We start from the raw sequence: 21,235 nt of genomic DNA on the forward strand, positions 1-21,235 counted from the left end.
ATCTTTTACATTACTTTGTTTCATACAATGAATAATGAATTCAACAAACTGCAATGGCACACATGAAAGAAATAGCCTACTCCAATTAGAAAACTTTTTTGTTTGTTGTTTTAAGGACGCTAGTCAGAGGCGACGTTATGACGCAATTACGCTCTGACACCAACGGAGAGGTTTTTGAACCGGTTCTTTGAAATGAACTGTTCGAAAGAACCGATTCGCGGAAATGAGTCGGCCCCTCCGAGGAGCTCCTTTCTCACACGCCTCAAACGGACCAATAAACATCCGCCGGAAATCACATCACTCTAAAAAAAGGTGAGTTAGAGAATAGCAATTTGAAAAGAATTTAAATTGGTTTCATTTTTGTGAATCACTCCACTGTCATCTTAGTGACAAAAACTTTAAATTAATATATACAGTATGTTTGCTAAAGCTGTAATCTAATTACTGCATATGACTTATTAAAATAATTCATGATAATATTGATATTTTTAGTGTTATTTTTGTTTTTAATGACATTTTTTTTTATATAAAACCCTTCAATATATTCTACACTGAGATTATATTTACAGACAGATAAAGTGTAACAATTTAGGCCTACGTATTTTATAATCTGAGGCCTCTATAGCTGGAAGGAAACCTAAGCTAAACATGTCCAAGACACAATCATATTGTAAAATGAGATGAAAGAAGAAGAAAAAAGAGGAAAATGAGCAATCAATGAACATACAACTATATATTAATATCACTGGCAATTTAAAGCTTGTGTAATCATGAAGTGGTCAAATAGCGGTCTCTATGTTACAACTAATGACATTATCTTGGCATGTCCAGTGATTTGAATAGTTTTGTACAGTTAGTAAAATGAACTTAAGACAATGTAATTCTTAAATCCAATTATTTGTTTTGTTGACGTCTCTGTAGAGCACTCTGTGAATACAACCAATAAAAACACACACCAAACACGGTCCAAAAATGCCTTTAAGCGCTTTATTAAAATGTCAAACAAAAAGAACAGAAGTCTTAAGCATGTATATATTCCATACATTTATATATCGCAAAGGGTTTGACAAGAAGCACAGTTCTTGAAGCACATACAAGCACAATAAGCTAAATAGAAAGAAGCATTTCATATAAAGAGTCAAAGCATTCAGTTTTATCTTGTCCTACAGTGGGAGAGAGAGGAATCTATTACATATGGCTTTGAAACAATGTAGACATTCTTCGAACGGTTCCACACACACAATAACATTTACACAGGCATCGGCGTCAGTCACCGAACATCAGTCGATGCCTTTAAAGGGACATAACCTCTGCATCGATGAGCGATTTCATTCGAAACTATACAGCTTTGTACAACATTAATGTGATGCTCCGGTCTCAGTGACTTCTACACATTAAAACACGAACCATTGACGTTAGGGTTCCAGTCACAGAAATGACGATGACGTGACTGAATGCAGGGCACAGTTAGGTGGAAGTCTAACCTCAATGGCTTTCTCGACAGACCAGTCCTTTCACATCACACCGAATGTTTAGGCACAGGATAATGGACAGCAGAAGAGTGTTTGTCGATTTTCTCTGTCAGCACAGTGGTAAAAGGAGCACCCCGTGTGTTCGCATTCAGCTTCTGGATGCAAGTCGGGACCCCTTAGTCTATGCCAAGTCCTAAGTTCTACCTCAGCTTTACAGTCAAAAGGCTGAGGACCATAATCGATTGGTCCAAAGGTGCGTCTATATGCAAGAACCTACAAAAGACTCAGTCTCTCCCTCACTAATAGGGCAAGTGCCATGGCAACAAAATTATTGGCTTCCAAAGCAACTGTAGAGCACAGAATGTACAAGTTTTCTTCAACAGAGGGTTCTGTCTGGCGATTTCACGTCGGATTTTGGAGCAATTTTGATTGAGGATATCCTGTGAGATTTTCAGGTTATTTGTTGGTCTTGGTGAGTGCACAAGAATGGAAAACTGAAATATGTTACTTTGTGTAACCTGCAGCAATGCTTTCCAGCTGCGGTCTGACCCTGAGGTGCTCTTTACGCTGCCCTCCTGGTCTTCCTGCAGGGGGCAGAGCATTATTACTCCCCCCTTTTCATGGCGTCCCACGGGACTACACCATAGGGACTACACAGAAAACAAAACCGCACGATGTAGAGGTAAAAGAGAAACAAGTTGGCCGTTCTTTGGTTTCTGGACCTCAGGATCAGACGCGAGCGGGCACAGTGCTCAGGTCGCTGCGCTTTTGTAAGCTACGCAAAACTATAAAGCCTTTTTTGACATCATTTTCTCCGCAAAATGCAGTATCATGCTTAATGATGAGAACGAGGGCATTAGCAAACAGAACAAACAACAAATTCCTCAACACCCCAGCGAAACAGCATCTATCTCTTTGACAACCCTTCAAAAGGAGAACTGTTTACCTGTATTCCGAACGATACAGACATTTGATTTGAATCTGCTCTTCTACATATATATATATATATTTATTCATCTATGTATATTCAAAATAAATTCTGAATATTTTGAATCAGTTATGTACATAAGTGCAAACAAGGTGAATAACACACATTCGTACACCGATGGGGTGACGCAAGTCACCAGGTCCCAGCACAGCTGGGGTGCAGTCTGGGAGGGCCAGAGGGGGACAGAGACTTAAATCAGGGGCTCACGTATGGCTGATACCATCCCGTTACTGACATCACAGGGCTGTGTTGTTTATGAAAACCGCCAAAGCTTTTCGGACCAAATGTAAGACTAGAAAGTCACTTTCCCCCAAATTGATCCATCTGATTAGTTCAAAAGCTCAGATGCTGTTTACGTAAAGATCTGGTTCTTATCTAAAAGTGATCAGTAACCCCAATAGAAAAATAATAATCATTAAAACAGAAATAACGTATGATGTCTCCAAAGGGCCTTTGGACATAAAGTATCTCACAAGTCTAAATATATATATATATACGTTTATATATATATATATATATAATTTTACAAAATAGTCAATCATCTCTTTTTCCAAGACAACTTAAGAACACATTCCCTTTCTGAATAAGTTAACGTTGTACATTATTTCACTTGAAGTGTGAAAAAATTCACAATTAAGATATACAAAGGTAGCCATGTTGTAGTTTTGTTGCCATAGCAACAAGAACTTACTATCATAGGTAACAATGAATCTATCATTGTAATACATACAAATGTGTATATTGATATATAGATATATAGATTAAGTAATTTTTTTATCTTAAACCACTAACTGCACAAACTATGATGTAGATTATTCCGATTATTTTAATTCCATGCGATGACAGACTTTACGATGTAAGTAAGGTAAGGTAAACCGAGTAACGCTAATGATCAAACTCAAACTACCATTGACAGCTGTGTCAAAACAACACCGTAACATGACTGAAGTCGTCAGGATATAGTTAAAACAGGTACCGTTACGAAGGTCAATAATGTGAAAAACTAGAATGACGGTGACGATGCGTTTGTAATACGTACACATAGATTATTCTAGCTAACTACTTTATGCAGGTATGCACACTTCTTAAAAAGTGAGTTCTTAAAATGCTAAAGCCCCCGATGAGGCACATTGTTTTTTCTTTATCAAGTATTTCGTTGATTCCAGCTGGATTGCAGTTGGAGAAGGCATAATTCTTTATATGAAAGAGAGAGAGAGAGAGAGAGAGAGAGAGAGAGAGAGAGAGAGAGAGAGAGAGAGAGAAGGGAGTATGAACGGGTGTAGAGATAAACGCAAAATCAAGTTTTCTTCAAGGGCCACAGGGGGGTTTGGGAGTTTTAAAATCATCCGCAAAAGCGACAAAAGGTTGAACATGCATGAGTGAACACTCAGACACCTTCTGCACGATTCTGCACTAGAGACAGAGAGAAAGGAGCTTCTACACCTTGGCTGGGCAATGGAACTGAATTACAAAACACAATCCAACACATCAATAAACAGTAGAGATCATTCCTAAAAGAATCCACACGTACTTGCCCCAGTATTTCTTAAAACAACCTTAAAACACATGAACATTATACAGAGATGTTTACAATACAGATACTATTTCAGTTATAACACAGTATCATCTCGCTCTGATTTTGTCTTGGTTTAGACCACCGCTGTATGATATCGTTTCACTTGTGTTTGGCCTAGATAGTGTGTGTGTGCTGATCAGCAAAAAAAGTTGCAATGATGTTTTTAGGTCATAAAATCAGCTTTACAGCTCTCTCTTGGGGTTACGCCGCTGAAACAACATGGCTGTCCCAAAGGAGACAACAGTTTAGAGAAGGGTCTTTGAGATAAGTGACGAAAAACGCTTTTTCTGTCTCTTTTTGTACATCAACAGTGGATGGCATTGGGAGGCTTTCACTTCCTTGATATGTTGAGAAAGGTTGTAGTTTTGTTCGAGAGAAATGGTGAGACAGGCATCCAAAACCTCTCGTGACATTCTCTCTGTCTTAAATGTCACATTCATATATGCATGTAAAGGCCCGCGGTGGGGCTCGTAAATGAAGCTTTGGCTGATGAGGGCCTTTTCTTAGTACCCAGTCTGAAAAGAATCAAAATTTCTTTTAATTGTAACATGTCTACACGAGAGCCACAGCTTTCAGCTCACAGTCCAAATATTCAGATGTCACACGGTCATCTACGCCCTTGCATTTTAGAGTCTGCCGACTTTTGAAAGTAAGGACACAGTCAGTGATTTAAACCTGTTCGCACATGAACACAACAAACACAAGATCAACTTAAAGAGTTCAATCGGCCGTCTATCTCAAAGACAAAATGGGCAAAGAAACTCCCCTAATGGATTGCAGACCTCTGTGTATCATCCGTCTGACACAGTTTTCATGTTTCCTCCATGGATAAACTATCAATAATGTATTACGGCAATAATCGAATAGAGCTCTTGGTTGGCAGAGACCGGAACTCTATTAGCGGGTGCACACTGATGCAGTAATAAAAACACCCTACTGTCAGTTTCCCAACTGTAGGACTCGCCTAATGATAACTGAGATGTATCAAAACAAAGCGCAAGATAATAGCTTGCTCCAATAGGTTTAGATTTGTCGCTTGGGTGGGCACATTTGCAATATTGCAATTTCAATCCATCTGGCTCATGACTTTGGCATGTCAAGGCCTAATTGTGCAGTCTGAGTTCTCCAGTGATTGGCACAGGGCGACCTGTCTGAGAGTCATTGGCACAAAAGCAGTGCACTTGACGTGTGTGCAGGGGGTCGCATATGCTGCTGAATACAGCAAACTAATGGGAGAGACGCTGGACATTCAAATCAGGTACCAGTCTGTGACTTCTAGAAAGGATTTTGCATACCTCCTTGTAATTTTAATGATTGGGATTTAACATAGGTGTGCCAATCTGTTATAAATGAGTGTGTAAACCACTAAACATGCAGTTTAAAGAATAATTTTGGCAACTAATGGACACTGAAAACTGATCTTATAGTAACTCAGGGATGCACCAAACATGGCTGAACAAAAAGTGGAGACGAACAGACTGTCACACAGCAGGTGGGGCAGAGCATGGATTTAGGCAGACAGTCCAGCCATCAGAAGGGGTTTGTCTACAAGAGATAGACATGGTAATAGGGTGAATCCTATGAAAATGTCACATTTCACACCAAAATCAAAACAGAAAATGTGATTTTGCACATGCCTTTTTTAAATTTTCATGACAATTAAACTACATTTCCGTGATGCATTGTATGTTTTTGCACTGGAGCAATTGCATTTTTTTTATCCTCTATGATTTCACTAGTACAACATTTTTACTATATAACAGGAAACATTTTTTTTGGTAATATAATTGTTTTTAGTATTATATTTTGTTAACAACAGAATTAGAACAAATGTAACCGTGATACTTTAAAATTATTTCTGTGTAATTATGTAGTTATTTATTGCACATTACAGTGATAAAACTGAGATTTGTTGTATTATGGTAATGACAATAGGACTGCTTAATTGTCATAAAAATTTGTTTCAGCAAATATATATATTTTTTTCTTCTCCTTTTGGTATGAAATATGACTTGGAATATGACTTTTTGACTGTTTTCATGAAATTCACCCAATAATTGAAGAAATGCAATATATAATCTAAAAAGTTAAAAAAAATTTTTAGAGCATTTTGAATATCCAGGACATCAGACAATAAGAAATATTTGCAAGAAACATTGAAGAACAAAGACCAGCTGGAATAAAAATAAAGTCCAGTTAAAATTTTCTCAATGAGACATCTTATACATCCAGAAGGCCTGCAATCAGACCTTACATTTCAGTGTGCATCACACTGCCCAACAAGAAGTGCTCATATTTAGTCTGCTTAAGGCAGTTCTATTTTTAAAGTGGAGGTATGAGTATGTGAACCAAGTTTCTGTTTGACCGCCTCGATGTGGAGCTTGAAATGCGAGGTGAGACACTTCAGGCATGAATAGTAACACTTATCTCAGTAGACCTGTTTTAGCCTGTTGGAAAGCCATTAAATAAATAATACTTAATACAACAACACACATCCCTAAATAGACGGAGGAACGACACATTGGTTCTGAAAGGCTACACAGGTATACTTTCTTTCTTTCTATGATAAAATGTAAGTCAGTTGAGTACAGAAGAACTGGGGGGGGAAAAAGACGTCCACACACTTGTAACTCAAAGGCACAAACAACGACATTTTGAAAACCTCAACGAAAGACCTAAATCAGTATAATGAGAATCAGTATTAGATTATCTTACAAAAGCATCAATCATTTTCAAATAACCTTTTTTTTTTTTCGACATTTGGAAATGTAAACATGAAATAAAACGTGCCACGTTCATTAATTATAATTAAATGTGAAAGAAATTACCACCACAACTATGTAAAATTTCATTAGGTGTCGCTCTCACACACTCTGGGTTTTCACATTCTACGACGGAGAAACATTCTGTCTGCTGATGATCTGCATCGACTCCACCTCTTACCGTACATCAAATGAGTCGGCTCTGAAATCTAATGTTCACCTCTAGAGAATTCACTCTTCTCAGCTAATTGGTTTGCATGTATTCGTATGGCTGTGAGTTACGAGAGCGCTCCATCTCCTGATTCAGCATCTGCACGCTCCTTACGTCTCCTTGCATCGAGATGGCATGCTTCCTTAAACAGTTGTAGGTCCAAGCTTAAGTATTGCCTGTTTCAATATCAACAAACCTCTGTTGACGTCAAATGAAGTGGGAATCTCTGACATGAGGATGAATGTATTGCCCGTTAAGGACGTACTGATTAGGCACACGTTTTGTTGCATTCATTTTTCTGTTGTTTGGGCACATGTTGCATGAGAGATGGGCCTGATTAGGTTGTGGGATTGCGGGAGAGGCTTACTGGATTCAGCGTCATTGGGGCAGCCACCAGGAGTTTAGGAACGGGACAGAAATGGGCCTCCATGGGAACACACTGGAGGTCGATGGGGTCGGCGCTCAGTACCTCGGCGGCGTCTACTGGAAGACAGGTACAAACAGCCCAGAGATAAGGAGGTGAACCTCTTACGGTCAAACAAGCAATATGCAAAGAGAATACAGTCAATTCTTATCTTATCTACTCCAACATCAAACCCGCAGTTCATTTCTAAAATGAGAAAAAGAATTACAAGAGTATGAATAAATATTGTGCCATATGATCAAATAATGCATCAGTTATATTGAGACAGCGGGCGCAGACCTGCAATTCCACAATCGTAATTTTGGCAAATAAATCAAGCGAAGCAGGAAATGAGTGCTGACACCTCAGGTCTGTGCAGCATTATTGGTCTATACCTGAACTCCAGAATTACCATTACATGCTAAACTAGAGCTGAAAACCACACCGGACATTTTGCCAGCTTACATAATGCTAAACACGGGGTTCCTGCGCATTTTCCATTACAAAATGACACTTTTCCAGACTTCTCTGTGGATTTTTCAGACTATACTTATAGTAAAAAATAAATGATTAAGGGTGTAACAATTAAAAGTTAAATTCCCAATATTGAATTCACAATTGGATGCTCTCACAAAAACTAGTGTTACCAAAATGTCTCGTCAGTACCAATACCAGTAAAATTTCTTAGTTCTTGGTACCATAGCAAAAATTATTGGAACTACTTAACTATTTTATTTAGCTATTCGATAATAAAAAATATTAAATAAATTGAATGAGTTAATTATTAATGCAAACAATAAGTAAATACATTAAAACAGCATGTAGCCTTATTTTTCAATTAAGAAAACATTGCTTTAAAAAGGTCAAGTAAAAAGCTACTAATAAAATGAAGAACAAAGGAACTCATTATATAGAACAAGTGGCAAGTCTACTAGTTTTCATTTACACTTCAAGATTCAGTTTTTCAGATTTTTTTCTCCCATCCGCTGCTATGGTTATCACGGTGACAATCGTCACAATTTCAGATTCAATCCCAGATTTAAATATGTGACCCTGGACCACAAAACCAGTCATAAGGGTCAATTTTTCAACTTATACATTTATTTATACATTTATATGGTTTATAGATGTTTAGTTTATTTATACATCATCTGAAAGCTGAATAAATAAACTTTTGATTGATGTATGGTTTGTTAGGATAGGACAATATTTGGAAATCTGGAATCTGAGGGTGCAAAAAAAATTGAAATATTGAGAAAATCTCCTTTAAAGTTGTCCAAATGAAGTTCTTAAGCAATGCATATTACTAATAAAAAATTAAGTTTTGATATATGTACAGTAGGAAATTTACAAAATATCTTCATGGAACATGATCTTTACTTAATATCCTAATGATTTTTGGCATAAAAAAAAAATCGATAATTTTGACCCATACAATGTATTGTTCGCTGTTGCTACAAATATACCCGTGCTACTTATGACTGGTTTTGTGCTCCAGGGTCACATATGATTATCACTTCTAAAAAAATTAATATGCTCAACAGACATATCTGTGATTGGCTAAATGCTTCAAAAACAATTGCAAATAGAAACCTTTGACACTCTTCCCAAATACACCAAGCACAGGGGCAGCAGTTACACTTGAATAGAAATATTCATAATTCTGCTGAGCTAAAAATATAAGATTATGTTTGACACACTTTTTATGAAAAACAGAACAGGGACAATAGTATGGAAATCAAACTTTTTCCCATACTGTGTTTTCTTTTTTTCTATATATATCTAGACCTGAAAATGACTAAAATCAAATTCTATACTTTTCCAAACTGCGTAGGAAACCTGTAAACAATCCACAATGTAGCTCTTCAAGCAAAACATGCCCCCTTTTTGGAAAGTTTGGCCAGGTCAGGCTTGTGGCTTGCCTATGATTCTGCAGAACACATTAACTAAACAGACTCAACGGTGAACTTTCAATTTCCCTTAAAGGTAAATTTAAGACAATGAAGAAGGAAGGACAAACAAAAATTCAGAGAACTGTCATCTAAAAACAGACACCCACATCCTATTCACAGAAAAACGCAGAGGACACAAATACCATCTCACTCTAATGTGAGCCACAGAAACAACTTGCTCCAGGGCAAAATTCCTCAAACATGGTGAAGGGGGAAGAAAAGACAATGAACTTTTGAAATGTATCACTTAAAAGAATGGTTTGTTCAAAAATAAACATTCTGTCATCATTTACTTGCCCTCATGCTGTTCTGAATTCTTTTGTGGAGTGCAAAAAACTGTATTTTTTGAAGTAATATTACGTTGCTTATTTTATACAACAACAGGTCATAGTGACTTAATCTGTTAATCTTCAAAAATTACAGAAAAAACCGAACTAACACAAAAATGATCAATTAAATCCATACCACTTGAACTGAATTTGAGAATCAAATCAGTCCAATTCATAAATCAATCATTCAACTGATTAATTGAAAAGAATGAACAAAAAAAACAAACATTTACACTTACATTAAGTCATTAAGCAACTTACAAATGAGGACAATAGAAGCAATCAAAAATAAAATAAATTCACAATTATTTGAGAATTATTATTCATTTGAGAATCAGATCAAATAGTTTACTGAAAAGAACTGAATCAACAGAAAAAAGATTAACTCAAGAATCATTTAAGTAATCTGGGAATCTAATCAAACAGTTCACTGAAAAGAACTGGCTATTTTATCATATAAGCTAACATTTAACTTCAGAAGACTTGAAACAAAATTGTACAGTGCCTTTTTGTTGGGTTTTTTTCCCTTAATGTGGTCGCTATAAACTGTTGTTGTATGGAAAGAGCTGGCTAATGATTCATTATTAATGTCTAATGTTGTGTTCCATGGAAAAAATAACAGCATACAGGTTTGGAACAACATGAGGGTGAGTAATTAATGACAGAAATGTTATTTTGGGTGAACTATCCCTTTAATTGTAGCTATTTGCTCTCTAACACAGTGAAGACACTGAAACAGACAGACAGAGATGTGAACACACACAGACACATGGAGGAACTGGGACATTGTGCTAAAGAGGTAAAGAGGCTCCTCACTGGTCCATAGAGAACTCAAGGACTCAAGGTTGCATTAACATTATCTTTACTTGGATAACACCATCAGAGATTGCATTTAGATTTTCAAGTCTATATATAAAAACAAAAGCAATATTGTCTATGGACCAGAATCGGATGCCTTACAGCTGTAAAAAAGGAGAGGCCAAAATGAAGGGGCAAACCTGGTTGGAGGTGGCTGATTCAGCAAAAGGAACATTGGTGACTGGGGTCGCAGCCGACGAAACAGTGGAAGTGGTGGCACCGTGCATCATGGGAACTTTTTTCAGGCGAGTCAGACAAGAAACAAGGGAAGGGGGAAGGTGGAGGGGAGGAGGAATGTTATGAGTACCATGACATAATATGCCATAGTCATGGCAACTACGTCTTCATGTACTGCAAAGATGATGTATTCACTCAAGTACAAACATGCAAACAGAACTTAAAAACATTTTGTTTCGTTACCTTTTAGCTTAGAGAGTTTTATCCGATCACCATTACATTTAGATAAAACTATTAAGGGTAAAATTAAAACATGGCCGTCATCAAAATCACAAACATTTGGAACAGACGGGAACGTCTGACTGTCATATTTTGATGGGGGCCGGAGAATGGATAAATACATATGCAGTTCATTCCCATTCAAATTGCCTTAAAATAATATGACACTTTACTTCTTTGGTTAGGAGTTAACCTGATCATGAACGACATAAACGTTCTACAATACTTGTAAATATGAATTAAGAACTGAATCTAATAAAACCAGCTAAAGTTAAAGAGATAAAGGTCATATTATAAGGAAAACTGCAAATTAACACAGTATGATATGTACACAGCAAGTGTGTCACAGATGTCAAATAATGTCATCAAAATGAAAAATACAGGCATGGCACAGGCACACATTGGCACACTCACTGGTTCAGCACAGATCTAGTGTTTTGACTGGATTGTTACCAGCTAAACGACTGTTAAGGACAAATTTAACTTGGCCAGTAAAAAAGGAGATCATTGTTCATCTATGGGCATGGAAGTGTGTGTGCAACTGCATTTCTGCTAGGCTTATATTGGGTTTGTTAACACTGAAAGTGAGCAGGGGTGATTTCTACCTTTCTAAACGGGTGAATGGTAAGTTTGTGTGTGTGTTTGTGAGGGGAGGGGGCCTAGTCTCTACCCTCACCAGTATGTCCAAGCCCTGACAGGTAACGGCTTTGGGGGGCCCTGCAGCTGGTCCAGTCCCGCCTATCCCAGCGGCCCTCTGTCATTAGGCCTGGGGGTTTGAAAAGGCCTATAATAGATTTCAGGAGGTGAGGGAGAGGAGAGGATGAGGAGGAAAGGGCACAAAGAAAAAGGAACCAGTCTTAATGAGTCACTCTGAAGGCTTTGGCCTTGCTTGTTTGTGCCCGCACTGTGCCTTCAGCTGCACACGAAATCACACGCACACATGCATGCACAAACACATACGACAAGCCGAAATAATGAGCAAATGATAAGAAGTGGTGAAAGCAGACAGGTTGGGTGTAAACGCAGTGACAGACGGGACAGGGTTGGGCCTCCAGTTTGAGACGTAATGAGGGAAATGACTGTGTAAGGTGCACACGTTAAGCTGTCCTTGTCATTTTCAGGACTGACCATTACATATATCTTGTCTTGGTGTTATAAGGTGTTTCTTTGACTATGAGCAGTTTTTCTTTTACTTTTCTCCTAAAAATCAAGTCATGTATTGTGTTTAACAGTATTCTTTGGTAAAAATGAAGGTGACTGAAATGAATTGCTAGATCAAATCTTCTGTTTATGAGTGATATATTTTAGTAGCTATGAACAATACAATCATAATGTGTAAAAATATATATTGATTTGAATACTGTTTTTTTTCTTTTACAAATTATAATTCTGTTAGAATACTGTTCTTTCACAATTAAAATGGAAATAGTTTATGATAATTACATTTTCACAAACATCTTTTTTTTGTATTTTTTTCCTCAAAGTCCTGAGCATTTCTATCATATCCCAAATGATTTAATGTGTTTAATAGCATTCTTTAGAGGAAATAAAATGTTAAACATTTTTTACATAAAAGGGCCAACCAACACTTTTGTCTTGCTAATGCTAAATTCACAGCTAGCATTTAAAAACACAGCAGCTAGACTGAAATAAAATTATTTTGTTCAAAAGTGACTTTTTCTACTTTTATTTATTTGATTAGCATCTGTAAACAATGCAGTCATAATGTGTTAAAAATTATATTATATATACGATTGATTTGAATGAATGATTTGTAATTATTTTCACAATTATTAAGAATTTCAAGGAAATGGTTTATGGTCAATTCTGTTTATAAAGGTTTATAATATTATTTCTTTGTTTAGATTAACCATACGTGTGAAATGTTGTAATTCATGTTGTTTCATGTTATGATAAAATTGTATTATTTGGATTGGATGTCTGGGTCTGGGACAAAAAACAAAAAAACAATGTAATCTACATATAATAGACATGTGAAAAGTAGCAAAAATGAAGGGATGGTAAGTTTGAACAAAAAAACAAAACACTAAACCAAAGAAAAACCAAACCAAACAAAGCAAAACACCAAACCAAAGAAAAACCAAACCAAACAAAGCAAAACACCAAACCAAAGAAAAACCAAACCAAACAAACCAAACCAATACAAAACAACACCAAACCAATCAACAAAACAAAAAACAAAACTAAAGTGCCCACAGCAGAAGAAACACCCCATGATATACTGCTGGGCCTGCTGGGAGTTAATCGTGGATCACCCTCCTGTCTGTCACAGATCTGAGATGCTGCTGTAAGGAAACCACTCATTCAGAGAGACTGGGAAGTGACCTACCAATGCCTCCAGATGGAGCCATGCAGAATACGGAGCCTGCATCACCATGCACAAAGAGCCCAGGAGAAGAGAGACCGAGGAGGATGGAGGAGTGGAAGATATGCAAAGAAGGGGGAGTGAAAGCAGCATGAGAACAAGACAAAACAACTTTAGAGTTAGTGACACACAGTGAAAGAGCGATGACCGTCATTATGGGCGACATGGTGGCGAGATGGAGACACGGACACAAAGCAGGAAACCAAGAGGAAATGAATCACACTGGTAGAAAGATCCTCATCAGGAGGGGGGATGTTAACCTGGCTGACAATCTGTTGTTGTACTGATACGCTTTCTTGTCTCATCAGCTGATTAGCCTAATGCTAACAAGTCAAGCCTAATGCTTGATTTTTGCACCAGCATTCACAGCACATTTACATTTCGAAATGTGCCTTACATTGGAGTTAAACAGAAAATTCAGTGGGATCAAATCTAGGATTGAGCTTCAATTCATCCATCAGGATTTGACTGAATCAGGAAGGTGCATATTAGCTAAGCTATGATACAGCCATTGTTATGTCAATAGAAAAAAGCTATTTTACAAGCAGAGAAGACTATATTTTTGCTTTAAACTAACATGCACTGCATAATCAAGCATAAAACATTTATTAAAAAAGTTAAAAGGGCCCGTTTTGATTTCATGTTGCCTATAAAGACCTCATGAAATGGCCGTTTTCTTTCCTGCGCTGATGTATTCCCTACTGAAACAAAATGTTTGGGTGGGGTATTTTTATACCGCCAATATAATGTAGTTTACGTCACAGCTGTGAAACATTATTTGCTACACGGTAATGTTAGTAAACGGCAAGTGGAATTAGAGGGACATTTTCAATCTAGGGAGCATCTTACTGGGAATAAAATCTGTGGAGTACAAATTTTTATTTTATTTTTTTGGTTTATTTTCACAGAAGAAAGACTGACTGTACATTTTAAAAGCATATGAGGCACTAGCATATAGCTAATCTCAAAAGTAATAGGCAGGGATTACATATTTTTGTAGACCACAACCCGAAAACTAGTTCGCATTTTTAGTAGGTTGGTAAATAAGGTTTAAAGGGGTCATATGATGCTGCTAAAAAGAACATTATTTTGTGTATTTGGTGTAATGAAATGTGTTTATGCAGTTTAAGGTTCAAAAAACACATTATTTTCCACATACTGTACATTATTGTTTCTCCTCTATGCCCCGCCTTTCTGAAACGTGTCGGTTTTTACAAAGCTCATTAGTCTAAAAAGCAAGGTGTGCTGTAATTGGCCAGCTATCCAGTGCGTTGTGATTGGTCGAATACCTCAAGCGTGTGACGGAAATGTTACACCCCTTACCATATTGTGATGATGCCTTGTCCGGCCAGAGCGACAAGACAAAAACATTAAAACCCATTATAAACGAGGCATTTGTTGCATCCAGTGGGGACATAATTATGGAATATAATGACTTATACAGTCTTTTTACGCATTGCGTTGCATCGTGCCGTGTCTCCATTTGTGATCTGAGAAATGACAAACAACAAGCCCTGCTCTACACTGCTAAAAAAACTCGCTTTAAATATGTAAAATATAAATCCTGGTGGCAAAGCCTGAAGTGATCGGGATGACAAAGAAGAAAGAGGATAAAAACAAAAAGAAAAAGAAAGATGGTGGGTAGAAAGAGACGTTAAAGATAGCCATGATACTGAGCTACAGGAAACTTTGTACTGTGTGTGTTCATGTCCATTCATGACAATAAATCTGACATACTGTGTGTTTGTCATTGTAAGTGTTGCAAACCATGTTTTATAAATAAATAATAAGAAATTTTCAAAACATTGGAGACATTCTTGTCTACTTCTTCTAGTATGCAACAGAAAAATTTTTAAATTATCTTTTTTTTTTATCATATGTGTGTATGTGTGCATGTGCATGTGTGAAGTTCAAACTTTTAAACAGGACCGAGTATATACAAACTTCCAATGAGTGTTGGGGGTAAGGCTTTACAAGTCAAACGAGTTACGTAATCAGGTTACTTTTTTCAAGTAACTTGTAAAGTAACGCTTTTTTTTTTTTAATTTACAATGAAATATCTAAATTACTTTTTCAATTCCAGCCCAGGTGACAAAAAGTAACCCAAAAGTAACAATGCATTACTTTCCATAAAGAGTAACTTAGTAACACAATTAGTTACTTTTTTATGGATTAACGCAATATTGTAATGCATTACTTTTAAAAGTAACTTTCCCCAACACTGCTACCAATATATAATCATATATACAGTTATGGTCAGAATTATTGACCCCCTTAATAAATATTATCAAAGAAGGTTGTGAAAATAAATCTGCCTTGTTTATTATTTTGATCGTTCATTTAAAATACTCAGAAAAATCTGAAAGTGGGGGAAACTTTCATTATGAAATAAATGTTTTTCACCAGTACATCTTGGCCACAATTATTAGCCCCCTTTTATTTAATATTTTTTGCTGAGATAAGAGCAAGGTAATAGCCTATAATGCCCTGAGGAATTTGGAGAATACCTGGCAATAGATCAGAAACTATTCTTATATGCAAAAGCTCTTCTTATCTTTCAATGTTCATCTTAGTACACTCTCCTCTTCAGTTCACACCACTAATTTCCTATAGGGTTCAGATCAGAGGACTGGTGGCCATGGCAGAACCATTATTTTGTTTTCGATCTTTGTCCTGATGAATGATCTAACCAGAATCCATTATAAGATTTCTAGCAGTCAGGTTTTGATTTTTTATCTATTGGTATTTGATAGAATCGATGATGACATCTATTTGAACAAGATGTCCAGGAACTCTGGTAGAAAAATAAGCACACAACATTAAACATTCAGCAGTATATTTAACCGTGGTGTGGACATTGTATATCATGTGTGTCAAAAAGCTTTTTTTTAAGATTCATCTAACCACAGAAGCTGGTCCTTTTTGAAGTTCCAGCAGTGTCTGACAGCTAAATATGCTGGAGTTTGTTTTTGATGAGAGCAGAGGATTTCTCTTGAAATCTTCCCAAACAACTTGTTGTGATGGTGGCGCTTTTAAATATTTTTTTAGGCTTTTTGACCTAAAGACAACTAATCTCTGCAGTTCTCCAGCTGTGATCCTTGGAGAGTCTTTGGCCACTCAAACTCTTATGCATTAGGGCGATATAGGCACACATCCTCTTCCAGGCAGATATGTAACACTTCCTGTTGATTGGAACTTCTCAATTATTGCCATGATGGTGGTAATGGGAATTTTATTGCAGCCACTTTCTATTTTGCGAAGCAGAAACATATTTTGCTGCACATCAGAACTATATTCTTTGACTTTACTTATTGGAATGGACGATTAAGGGAATTTGGCCAGACATGGCAGGACAATATCATGTTTGTAGCCACCCTGGTGTGCTAATTTTTTTTTAAACGAATGGGATTATGAAGGGGTGCTAATAATTGTGGCCAAAGTTTATTGGAGAAAATTTTTTTTATTCACACTGAAAACATCTCTATATGTCCATCCTAATACATGGTTTCCACAAAAATATTAGTGGTAATTGTTTTAAACGATAACTAGAAATGCCCTTGAGCAGCAAATCAGCATATTTAGAACGATTTCTGGTTTGTGACAGCTAGTGCTGATCACTTGTATGCTCATCAACTACATTGTATTCTGTAGTTTTAATGCAAAGTGAAGATTTTTTTAATTAATGGTATATGCTGTGCTTCCTTCTCTGACAAATATCTGGGAGTGCTTCTCCATTTTTCTAAAGGGGCATCAGAAGCATGCAGCCTTGCATGAGGAAGAGCGATATCAGAAGAGAAACTGAGGTGAGGCGTCTGATAATTAAACACAGAATGCTCAGTCTAGATGAAGGCATAATGAGGAGGATGTACGGCTGTCTTCCACTGTGTAATTCTGTCTGAAGACTGATATGCAACATGATAAGAGCAAGGTCAGCAGGAAAGAGGATATGTGATTCACTAACCGAGGGATGATGGGGGAGAAGTCCGACCTCATGATTTACACGAGTGAACTCAATCCCACAACCCAATAATAATGTGCTGTACTGTATACAGCTCAACAGTCGGGTTCCTGAAGTAAAAAATCTCAATCCAAATCTCCACAGTGAGACTGATATTAAACAATAATGCATAAACATTTTAAGAAAGACCACCTATGAGCTCTAAGGTTATTAAAACGGTGGTATATGTTTCTGTAGATTGCATAAGCCGGTTATTTAAACTTCACTGAAAACAATTGCTTAACTGCTGAATTAATTACAGATGAGGTATTGCACTACCCACAATTCTGTAGCGAGATTCACCAATCAGAAGTTGTTGTTTCCATGGCAATGAAAACTGAAAACCCCACAAAATATTTTTTTTGTATCTATATTATTGTTACACAGCTACTTATCACAATAATAATGTGCTGTACTGTATACAGCTCAACAGTCGGGTTCCTGAAGTAAAAAATCTCAATCCAAATCTCCACAGTGAGACTGATATTAAACAATAATGCATAAACCTTTTAAGAAAGACCACCTATGAGCTCTAAGGTTATTAAAACGGTGGTATATGTTTCTGTAGATTGCATAAGCCGGTTATTTAAACTTCACTGAAAACAATTGCTTAACTGCTGAATTAATTACAGATGAGGTATTGCACTACCCACAATTCTGTAGCGAGATTCACCAATCAGAAGTTGATGTTTCCATGGCAATGAAAACTGAAAACCCCACAAAATATTTTTTTTGTATCTATATTATTGTTACACAGCTACTTATCTTGTTATCCTGCGGGGGATCTGAATTATTTAATACACTCCTGAACCTCACATTGAAGGTGTGTGGAAAGTGAGTTATAAATACACACACCTTCATCTGACACTAGTAAAGCTTATTGAAAACGGCATACTGGCCAAAACGAAGGCTGCTGGTCACTTAGGTTACTCCAGTGGGACTGTTCCTGTAATATGTGTAGTGAAAGTTGCCTTGGATAAAACCACATGCTAAAATGGCTACTTGCTTACTAAAATGGCCCAGTATGACATGAGATTTGATGAATTACTAGCCACATATTACAAAAAAGATTTAACTGTAATGTAGCTTACTACATAACACCGTGCATTGTGGTCTTTGTTTGTTAGACTTGTGAGTTTGAAAACAAACGTGAACATCCCAAGCAATTTAAGTCAGTGTTTATGATCATGAGCTGCATAAGCAGATGCAACTGTGAGAAGTTAAAATGGAATAAATAAAAATTAATAAAATCCAAAGAAATCTAATGATGCATACACTACCGTTCAAAATTTCGGGGGCAGTAAGTTCTTTTTTGGTTTTTAAAGAAATTAATACTTTTATTCAGCATTCATGCAATAAATAGGTCAAAAGTGACTGTACAGACATTCATAATGTTACAAAAGATTTCTATTTCAAACAAATGCTTTTGAACTTCCTATTCATCAAAAAATCAACAACAAAAATGTATCATGGTTTTCTGTGTGATAATAAGAATGATAATAATACATGTTTCTTGAGCAGCAAATCTGCATATTAGAATGATTTCTGAAGGATCATGTGACACTGAAGACTGGAGTAATGATGCTGACAGTTCAGCTTTGCATCACAATTACATTGTAAAATGTATTTAAATTATTTTCAATTGTAATATTTCGTAATATTATTATTATAAATAAATGCAGCCTTGGTGAGCTTCACAGACTTCTTTCAAAAACATACCGACCCCAGACTTTTGAATGGTGTGATAAAATATAATTGAATAATGAATGGTAATCATGAATTTAATAATAATAATAATAAATAAATGATTCACTCACTCGTTATTAATTTTAACATTCATTATTTAAAGGGTTAGTTCACCCAAAAATGAAAATTCTGTCATTAATTACTATTAATTAAATAACTTTGTTCATCTTCGGAACACAATTTAAGGAAACAAAAAATAACGACTTTATTCCACATTTTCGTCTCTATTGTCACTTGTGGACGTAACATGACGCCGGATCTGCGTCAGCGCCGCCACACGCTCGTGTCATGATACTATTGTGAACGAGCGTCCACAAGTGACGCAATAGAGACAAAAATGTGGAATAAAGTCGTTATTTTTTGTTTTCTTAAATTGTGTTCCGAAGATGAACGAAGGTCTTACAGGTTTGGAACAACACGAGGGTGAGTAATTAAGGACAGAATTTTCATTTTTGGGTGAACTAACCCTTTAATGTTAAAACAAAGTGCCTTGAGTTTGCAAGTCATGTTTCGATTAAGTTTGATTTATGCCACAACTGCTGCTTTTGATTAAAGCTTAATTATCAGTATGACAACTCATCCATATTGTTGCCATATTGTCTTTACTGAAGGCATCATCTTCTATACTGTGATGTGTGTTTGTTATAATCATGGGAATTAGTGCTTGTGATGCCATTGTAATGGGATCGTCTCAGTAACTCACCATGGCAGCAGCATTCTGGCTGGCTTGGTGCTGCGCCGCCTTTATCCGGGCCTGTAAGTGAGCCGGAGGGTGAAAGTACTTGCATTTGTCACGGGTGCATCGGCCCTTGATGTAATCCATGCAAACAATGACGGAGTTCTCGCTGCCGTCCACCATGGCGGCTTCCATTGGGTGGGCATAGCGGCAGTCGTTCTCCCCGCGTGTGCAGTTCCCCCGCTGGAATTCTCGACACACCTGAGAGCAGGACAGCAGATATTTACTACCACCCAGTAGTCACGCTGAAAATCACACGTAGTGACAGTCATTTCAATTCTCATCATGACACAATAGCATTATAAACTAGATTTTTACATTTGGTAAAAGAAGTGTGACCCTTGCCCAATTCTATGTTGAATGAATGGTTGCCAGGATGTTTCTATTAGGGTTATAGATTATTTTAGCATGTTGCTTTGTAGTTGCTAGTGTGTTTGTTAGGTGTTTGCTCATTGGCCCAGGTCAAAATACGCCCAGCCCCAAGTCTACATCATATTCTGGCCTATATTTTTGACTCATTCAATGCAAGTCTATAGAATTTTTGGTAACACTTTACAATAACAGTATATGAATAATCATAATACTAATATCTAAATTAAATATCAAAAACTAATCTTTACTATGACATGAGTCATATGAATTCATGCGTGAATAATGACCACCCTGACTATATGTTAGTTCATATTTGTTTAAGTATTCGGATAAGACTTCACACATGAATTCATATGACTCATGTTGTAGTTAAGGTTAGTTCATCAAGATTAGTTCAACTCATCAACAGTTTATATTAAAATAATATTTTATTTAGGTCTATGATAATTAATGTACTGTTATTGTAAAGTGTTACCGGATTGGTTCACCATTTGCGCTTGTTTTATCGCCAAACATGGTCTAACTATGGGTCTGAAGTCTGATGACTAAAAGCTGGAATACACTTCATGACTTTCTCACAGATTTTTGCCCTGATTGGCAGTCTGGACAAGTCAGCGATAGATGCCAAAAGTCAGACCCCAGACTGCAGATTTTGGGCAGTCAGATGACAGATTTCACACAAAATTGCATCGTGCATGACGGGCACAGATTTCTTTTAGCTTTAGACAATGATTCCATACAGTCGGAGGATATCAAGCATGTTTGATATTATGAGCTGATTTAAGAACAGATACTGATTTCATTTGTCATGTGACTTAAAAGGGGTCATGAACTTCGAAATCAAAATTCCCTCGATCTTTTGATATATAAGAGGTCATTGTGCTATAAAAATATTCTGTATGTTTTAGAACTCAAAACTTTCTTGTTAGTCTAAAAACAGCTTATACTGAAGCCAATCTGCCAAAACGACGCGTTTTGGAATATGCCACTT

General features: G+C 36.7%; 1 pseudogene; it reads right to left on the reverse strand.

Moving 5' to 3' along the window:
- Positions 1 to 4,328: 4,328 nt before the first annotated feature.
- LOC107601115 (muscleblind-like protein 3) overlaps positions 4,329 to 21,235 on the reverse strand; it is a 48,066-nt pseudogene continuing 31,159 nt past the window's right edge.

Source organism: Sinocyclocheilus grahami, unplaced genomic scaffold (genome assembly GCF_001515645.1).
Source record: "Sinocyclocheilus grahami isolate Dianchi unplaced genomic scaffold, SAMN03320097.WGS_v1.1 scaffold299.1, whole genome shotgun sequence".
NCBI classification, from domain to species: Eukaryota; Metazoa; Chordata; class Actinopteri; order Cypriniformes; family Cyprinidae; genus Sinocyclocheilus; species Sinocyclocheilus grahami.